This window comes from Phaethon aethereus, assembly GCF_964289735.1.
Source record: "Phaethon aethereus genome assembly, chromosome: 7".
In the NCBI taxonomy this organism is placed as follows: Eukaryota; Metazoa; Chordata; class Aves; order Phaethontiformes; family Phaethontidae; genus Phaethon; species Phaethon aethereus.
In genome coordinates, this window is record NC_138583.1 from 11,296,464 (window position 1) to 11,305,096 (window position 8,633).

The following is an 8,633-nucleotide window of genomic DNA, read 5'->3' on the forward strand; positions in this document are numbered from 1 at the left end:
GTACGTTTTAGGTGTTGATCCTTCCAGACTGATGAACTCTTGCTGTAAAAGTGTGGTATTAGAAATAGAAGGATCTCAGGATTGTACGGGCCTTAGATGATGATGTAAAAGATGGGGAATAATGAAAAACTGTATTGCTGGAGTCAATGGCATAGGTAGGCCAGCTTTCTCTCTCTCAGGGCTGAAAAATAGAGGTTTCACTTTTTAAATACCCCCCCACGTTTAAGAATGTCAGGGGGAAACTGGAAAAAAGGCGGCTTTATAACGGAACATGAAAGTCATGTTGAGCTCAGTTAGCGTTTGTTCTTTGCCGTTTCTGTTTTGTAAGCTTTTCCTGCTTATACCAGAGCTTGAAAATTCTACCCTGATGTCTTCTGGATGTAGCGAGCGGCTAGACGGGAATTAAAGAAACGTGGCTGGCACCGACCTGTTCGGTCAGAAGCGCATCGCTGCTGGCGGGAGCGGGCAGGATTGCTGTGAAACGCGTGAGCCCCAGAGCAGGTGCCAAAGCAGCGTTACCGGCGCAACGCGAACACCGGGGCCGGCACCGGTTACAGCAGTCAGTCGGTCTGCGGACAAGCTGCTGAGCGAGAGCAGCTGAGACCTTCCACATTCACAAACGAAGAGAACGGGAAAATGTTGCCACAAGCTCGTTGCTGTACGTAATGAAGGATGAGTTTAAAGCATGTCAAGTACGAATCTAGAAAGAGATCTCTGCCCTACAGGCAGAGCACCCACAAGTCCCCGAGAAGCCAGTGTAAACTGCAGAGATTTAAGCTGCTTCAAAGCCAGACCGTTAAGCTGCATAGTGATGATGACTACGGAAGGTATTACAGGAGATACTTGCTGTAGCATGGAAGCATCTAGCAAGTGTGGTATCAGCCTCTCTCACGCGTTAACAGCGTGCGTAAAGCATTGCCTTGCAGGGACCACAGGATTTCCATCCGAGTGGATGTTTGATTGACAAGGAAAGGGAGCTGTAGAAGAGATATCGAGGCCCCTCAAAGGAAGTTACATCCAATATGTGCATACTCTTTTCTGATGTCCTGCAAAACATCTGCCAGTTAAAGAGAATAACTAAAATGGAGGCCAAGGTAAGAGGCCACGAAGGGCCGCGATACCGCCCGCGCCCAGTGGCAGAAGGCTGGAGTCTGCTACTTCAGCACGTCCCTGCCGGAGCCGCTGCCTAGGTCTGGTCTAGCCCCGTTGCAGTCGGAGCGCGGAGGAGTGCTTGTGCACCTCGCACGAAGCAATCACACCGTAAAGACAGAGCTCGGGACACGTGCCTTCCTCCCACGGGAGCACCCCGCGCCGGTGAGCGGCCACGGGGTAGTGCTGTGCCGGTGCAATGGCTCGGTGAGCCTCGGCTTCTCCCCATCCCTTCCCCGGGGAGAGCAGAAGCGCCGGTCCGAGCGGCCTTTGTCAGAGGCGAGAAAGGGGAACGCTTGTTTCTCCTGAAGTAGAAGGGTCTGTCATAAAAGAGCCAAAAGATTATTAATTATTCAGCTAAACTTTGTTGTACGTCTGTGTGGTTCACTGCATGGAAAAGAAGTCTGTACTTTTAATGAGTGTTCGGGCAAGCGTAACGAGAGGTGGTGGGAGGAAACTGAAAAACGGAAGGACGGAGGAGATGCGTCGGAAAACACCCAGCAGCAGAACGTGCTTTGGCAAGGGAGGCACCTGGAATCCCCCGGGCCCGGGTGAGAGCTGACGGAGGCAAACACTAGCCAGATAATTTTGTGCTGACAGGCCATGGTCTGGGCGATCAAGAGTTTCTTTTACACATCTCACCCTGTGAATTATTTAAGTGGACCTTGTATGTGTGATACCACTCTCGCACAAGCTGCTAATTTAACCCCGCTGTGGCCAGACAGCGCTCGGTGCCAGGCGCAGCAGGGCCGTAGTCTGTCCCCAACGACGTGAGTCTGGGTCCTCAGACCTCCGTGGCCATCCAACGAGCCGGCAGCAGCCGCTGCCACGTGTTGCCTCAACCCGGTCACAAGCGGTGTTCCCCAGGGCTCGGTTCTGGGGCCGGTCTTGTTCAACATCTTTATAGATGATCTAGATGAGGGAATCGAGTACTCCCTCAGTAAGTTTGCAGATGACACCATGTTGGGTGGGAGTGTTGATCTGCTGGAGGGTAGGAGGGCTCTGCAGAGGGATCTGGACAGGCTGGATTGATGAGCAAAGGCCAACTGTATGAGGTTTAATAAGGCCAAGTGCTGGGTCCTGCACTTCGGCCACAACAACCCCATGCAACGCTACAGGCTTGGGGAGGAGTGGCTGGAGAGCAGCCCGGCGGAAAGGGACCTGGGGGTGCTGGTTGTCAACCAGCTGAACATGAGCCGGCAGTGTGCCCAGGTGGCCAAGAAGGCCAACAGCGTCCTGGCCTGTATCAGAAATAGTGTGGCCAGCAGGAGTAGGGAAGTGATTGTGCCCCTGTACTCAGCACTGGTGAGGCCGCAGCTTGAATGCTGTGTTCAGTTTTGGGCCCCTCACTACAAGAAGGATGTTGAGGTGCTGGAGCATGTCCAGAGAAGGGCAACGAAGCTGGTGAGGGGTCTGGAGCACAAGTCTTATGAGGAGCGGCTGAGGGAACTGGGGTTGTTTAGTCTGGAGAAGAGGAGGCTGAGGGGAGACCTTATCGCTCTCTACAACTACCTGAAAGGGGGTTGTGGCGACGAGGGTGTTGGCCTCTTCTCCCAAGTAACTAGTGATAGGACAAGAGGAAATGGCCTCAAGTTGTGCCAGGGGAGGTTTAGATTGGATATTAGGAAAAATTTCTTCACTGAGAGGGTGGTCAGGCATTGGAACAGGCTGCCCAGGGAGGTGGTGGAGTCGCCATCTCTGGAAGTGTTCAAAAAAACGTGTGGATGTGGCACTTCAGGACATGGTTTAGGGAACATGGTGGCGCTGGATTAATGGTTGGACTTGATGATCTTGAAGGTCCTTTCCAACCTAGTGATTCTGTGATTCTGTGAACTTTACCATACCGGTCACCAACAAAATGCTGAAAAACAGGTTTTTTTCCCCTTGTAACAGCAAAATTTACTTACCATGTAAAGCTGCAGTTAAGCTTTATTAACTGATTTGTTTCGATACAGTTCATGGCCCTTGAGAGCTCCCTCCCAACTACGTTTTAGCCAAGGGCTAAAGGGCATGCAGGGCCTGACTTTTCAAAGGTGTCTGGGATGCAGAAGAGAAAGCAGTGGCTCTCTCCCGACTATCTCAACGTGCATTCCATGTTATGTTTTTAATTCCACAGCTGTTTTTTTAAATACTATTCTCCATAAAATACATACAATCCCACATTCTCATCTCTTTGACACTTTTTTCTATATTGAAACATAGCTTAACTGTTTCCTAAAGTCATTGAAACCCTACCAAATCACAAGATACTCCGTACTGTTAATAGCATATCAGAAAAAACTCAGATTAAAACTGAGCTTTCTAAACCCTGCCAGCACAACTTTGCACAGGTCTGTTAGCGGCGCAGTTTCTCTGTCAAGCTTTGGCACTGCTTTTTCGGGTGGGTCCCAGCATGGGAGGGAAGCAAGCTCGGTAGCTTGGCTTCTCCACCTCCCCCACTGAGCCCCAGGTGGGGTGGGCAGCACGGCTGCGTGCCAGAAGGGTAGAACCACGGCACTCCCTCCCCCTGGTGTGCCTCGAAAAATACACAAAGCTGTCCTGTAGACCTCACCCTCGGCTTACAGCCCAGCTCACACACTCAGCTTTCCTAGCCCCTCCTGGGATAGGACGTGCTATTTCTTTCACTAGCCCTGTGCCAGCTCTTAAGGTGGTAGTCAAGCCTTTCTCATCTTTTTATTATCCCTTCTAATTTAAAGACCAGACAATTTTTTTTCTTTCCTAATACTGAAGCCGCAGGATGTTGCGAGACTCCACAACAATCCCAGTATCTAAGCATGCTTTCAGTCTTCAGTGCTCCAGAAGACGATGGAAACCAGACACTTCACCTAGATGTTGCCTCAAGATTCAGAAACCAGAAGGTAAAGAAATCCATACATACTGGCCTTATTTTGAGCTCATGCTTTGAAGCAGAGCTGACTGATCATTTTTGGAGAATGTTACCACCTGTAGATCAGTTAGATCTACTTTTCTCCCAGAACTATATTTCAATATTTGAACTGAAAGGCTAATTTAGCTTAATTGGAACAGCTTTAGTTTGATCTTTTAAATTGCTAACATACAACCTATGATAATTATATCTTTTTATGAGCAAACCATTCTGTTTCTTAAAACAATTATATTTCTCGACATAAACCTCACATCCCTTCCACACTGATATCAGGCTCTTTTAGCTGCTGCGGATGTTGAACACCGAACACTTTGTTAACTTCAGGAATGATCTGTGTAAAACTTTTCAGCCCCGACACGTCATTGCATTTACCTTGCTGATGGAAACCATACCTAACTGTAAAACCCGACCCTGGTAAAATTATAATTGAACAACACCCAAATAAATTTCAACACTTCCCATTTAATTAACCTTGTTTGCCCGTTTTCACGTGTAAAATGAGCTCTGGCTCTGATCAATTACTTCTCACCTTCATCAGGTTATAAAAACAGAAGGGTTCATGTTACTGATACGTGAGAGGGTGCTCAAAGATGCCATAGAAGAGGTGTGAAAGGAAAGGAAACCAGAACAATTTCTGATTTCCCTGCAGTGCCTTAGATTGAACTCACAGCTATTTGGGCTGCATGTTTGGAGTTGCCAACTACCTCCAGAGCCGGGGGCCGTGGAGCCCTCCTAGCACTTAAGGAATCAATTTTGGTTTTTTTTCCCCCAAACACAAATAACTGCACATCACAGGCAACAGGCTGAGAAGGTGCAGAATATGGAGAAAAAGCCCGAGGAACCAGGCACAGGGGAAGGGTGTCGGTGAGACAAGTTACCCGTCATAGGTGAGCTGACAGCGCTGCTGGAGGTGGTGACAGATTTTCTCGTCTCAGTCCTGGCCAAGCAGTGTCAGCGACGTGCCCCAGCGTTACCAGGTGGAATAACGTTTGGGATAGCCTGAAATTTCAGGGGCACCTCGGCATGTGGCTTTGCCTGCACATCGGTACCTACCCCAGCTGGCGTTCACCAGGATTTCTGTCTGCAGTCCGCAGATACCGAGAGCTGAATGGAGCAAAAGTCCAAACTAACTTTCCACCTGTAGGCAGTTTGATGTGACCTTAGGACACATGGAATGATGCAATCAAAGACCAGGAAACCCATTCGGAAAGAGGTTATGCATGGGAGGAACAGGAGTAGAAACTGTAGGTGTACTTAGAGGCTGGAGTTTTGGGTTGATACTGTGGAGTCATCAGGCAATGAGGAGCACGCAGGCTGTAGTGTTTTGGCATTTAGCTTGCAAAATATTTTAAAATACCCTGCCCCATCCCATCTTTTCTTGTTGTGAGACAACATGGTTGAGAACTGACAATGGCAAAATGAGCAATCCCACAATGCTTGCCAGCCAGGTCCACCGAGTGGTGGTTAGGTCCTCTGTGGCAGTGGTGACAGACTATTGAAAAGCATACAAAAGAGTCAAAGCAAAGACTGGGATTCATGAGGAAGGAACTGTTCTTGAAAAAGGTCATTTTTTCACCCAGGTGTTCAGCATAGCAGAGACACAGCATTTCAGAAGACCGCACATTGGAAAGCCGACTATCTTAAAAACGTAGCCGCTCCTGTCCCAGGGCAGCCACAAGTGCGTTAACTCCCGCTGAAGTCACAGGAAAGGCTGATGCCCCAGTGGGGCATCCAGCTCGTCATGAGCTCAAACGCTTCCCATCACGCTTGTAAGAGACCCATGGAAGCCCATCACGAATACCTAGTGTCAGGAGATATATGCAGTGAAATTCAAGACAGATGACCTATAGCTTGGACCAGGACAGGAATGAATGTAAAGCCATACGGTTAGTTCTCTTAGTTCGTTGATCTATAATTAGAAATAAGTTACTATTTTACTTTTACTATTCCTTAAACAGTCTGTCTCAGGAAAAGCTTTCGACAGTTTCTCTTGTGATATTATTCTCTTTAGAGGCCGAGAGAAGGTTAAATTCTTTTGAGAAATAGTTTTTTACAAAATCCAGGAATAGACCCGATCTACATGAGTAGTTTCAATATTCGTAACAGAACAAAATGAAAACTCAGGAAGGAATTGCTGCAAATTTCTGAGCAGATGAAATTCAAATCCTCCTTTTTGCTCAGGTCAATCGTCCTTTTTATATCTGAGCTCTCTAATCTATACTTAACATCAGTTAAAAATGCTTCATGTTAGCTTTAAGAAAGTAATGTCAACTCACAAAGTGAATAAAGATGATGCAATGTATTCCATTAATTTGCTGCTGTGATTTTATAACTCCACGAGCCACCTGATGCACAGGCCTTTTGTCCCATCGTATGGGATAATTTCATACTATACCAAAGGTCCCTTTCCCCTCTACTCTGGGATGCATTATAATGATGGTGCCGTGCCAATTTGCCAGGAAAGTGTAATTTTCTTTCTTTGCTTCTTTTTTTGGCTTGGAATCAGGATAATGGTATTAATGCTAAGGATAAGGCTACATTAGATGAGGAGTCACGCTGCTATGCTGGCAGTGCTGTAGGTTTTACTCACGAATTCATGCTACTTAATGCTTTGAGCAGGAGGTAAAACAAGCGGTGGCACAAATCAGACACCCATATTGAGTCCAAAGTGCCAAACAAAAATTTCCACCTGGAAGAATAACAGTTGGAGCTCTGGTAATATAGGTAGGTGTCAGAGCCGAATTAGAGAGGAATATTTACCTGAACTGCTAAGGAGCCTCTAAAACATTGCTGTAACGTGGTGCACGGTTAATGCTCGATGTAAGTTGCATCAGTTTTAAATGTCCTCCCAAGCTCCTGGGCAGAAAAGAGCTGGGAGGGCAGCTGGAAGCTTCTTGCTGCTGGAGCCTGGGCACGTCCTTGCTCGAGCCGTGACAAGCTGCCCGGCGGGTGCTGGAGAGCCTCGTCCTTGCTTTCACTAACACTCTGCACAAAGTTAATCGAGGCGGCAGCGGTCTGGCGACGGGGGCTGAGAACAGCTGAAATCCGCCCGTTTGTTATGGCTGTGTTGTTGCTAGGTTCTCGGGTTTGGGCAAGAAAGGTAAGCAGGTCTACGTTAGTGGTTTTGTCCAAAAACTGCCAGAGCCCCACAATACTGGGTGTCTTTTGTCTGAGTTTTTGCCAATCCAAATAAGAAAATCGTTCAGAAAAAGAAATCAGCAAGGAATTGAAGATGCATGTTGTGAATATATAATTAAAATGCTAATTGACCTGTTGAGGGGGAAAGAGGATTGCTGTTTGAAATAACAGATGAGTGGTGCCAGCAGTGCCAAAGTTGAAAAGAGCTCTCTGAAACGCCAAGCTGACTAGGAGCGGCAGAGGAATGTGTTTAACCTTGCTTTCTGCAACTCCTCCTCGCTTGAGTACTAATGAAGTACTAAACTTATGAGAACTGCCCCTTCCCACCCTCATTCATCCACGGCATCTTGTTCTCGCGCCCATTTCTCAACCCAAAGCTTTCCTCAGGGTGATGAATATGGGTATGAGCGTGAGCACCTGGACCGAGATGCTTTGTATGCCGGAAAATGGCAACGAGGCATCCAAGTCCCACAAAACCGGCGAGCCCCTTGGCCTCCGACTCTGCCAATAGGTTGTTTGCACAAAGTTCCTTTGTACTGGGGATTGGTGGTAGCAAACATAAATTCCAAAGGCTGGTGGGAACCTGTGAAATGCCAGAGGTTAAAGTCAGAAACTTTTATTAACGTAGTGATGCTAGGTAAGGAAATTATTTTAAACATTATTTCTGTACAAACAAAATCTGTACTACAAAGCCACACTAGGAAAAGGTGGTTTTGCTAATTTGGCTTCTTTTTTTCCCTTCCCCTGAGAACTGCTAGGGCTGGCACTGGTGGCCTGTCTAAGCCAGGCAAGACCTTCAGTGATGATGGGCTTTTGCAATCCAACTTGAGCAGGCAACTGGAAAGGTGACCAGATGTGCGGTTTCTTATAAAAATACACGTAAACGACAACTCTCACCATCTAACAGTATCCCACCTGACAAGAAAAGGAGATTGTGATTAAAACTGCTAAAAACTGAAAGAAGTTTGGGCTGGTTTCTGTTCCCAGGAGGTTCAGCTCAAGGGATGAAGGAAGGAGAAAGAAACCAGCCCGGCGGGGACAAAAGTTGGCCATGCCCAGGCACTGCTACTTTAGTAGTTTTCCAGCCACTCTTTATAAAGCTCAGCTCAGTGGGTTTTCTCTGTCTGTGATGGTGGAACAGGTTTTTTTGTGGTTTTGATTTAAAAAAACCAAACAAACTTATAAACAAAGACAGTGCGATGAAGCAGAAATCTCTACCAAGGCACACCCTCTCATTGGGGAAGTTAAATAAATGGCTTTTTTGTGTGTATTTTCAACTCTCATTCCTCACATTCGAACTCCACCCATTGTACCAGTCACCCCCAAAAGCATCAGCAAGTCTCCTGGCACACGTATAAAACACGGGCAGGTCAGGGCACCCCTCACAGAGCGTGCTATACGTCGCCAGGCACTTAATTTTATTGATGCAGAGGAGTGTCAATAGGGGTCAGAAGCCACG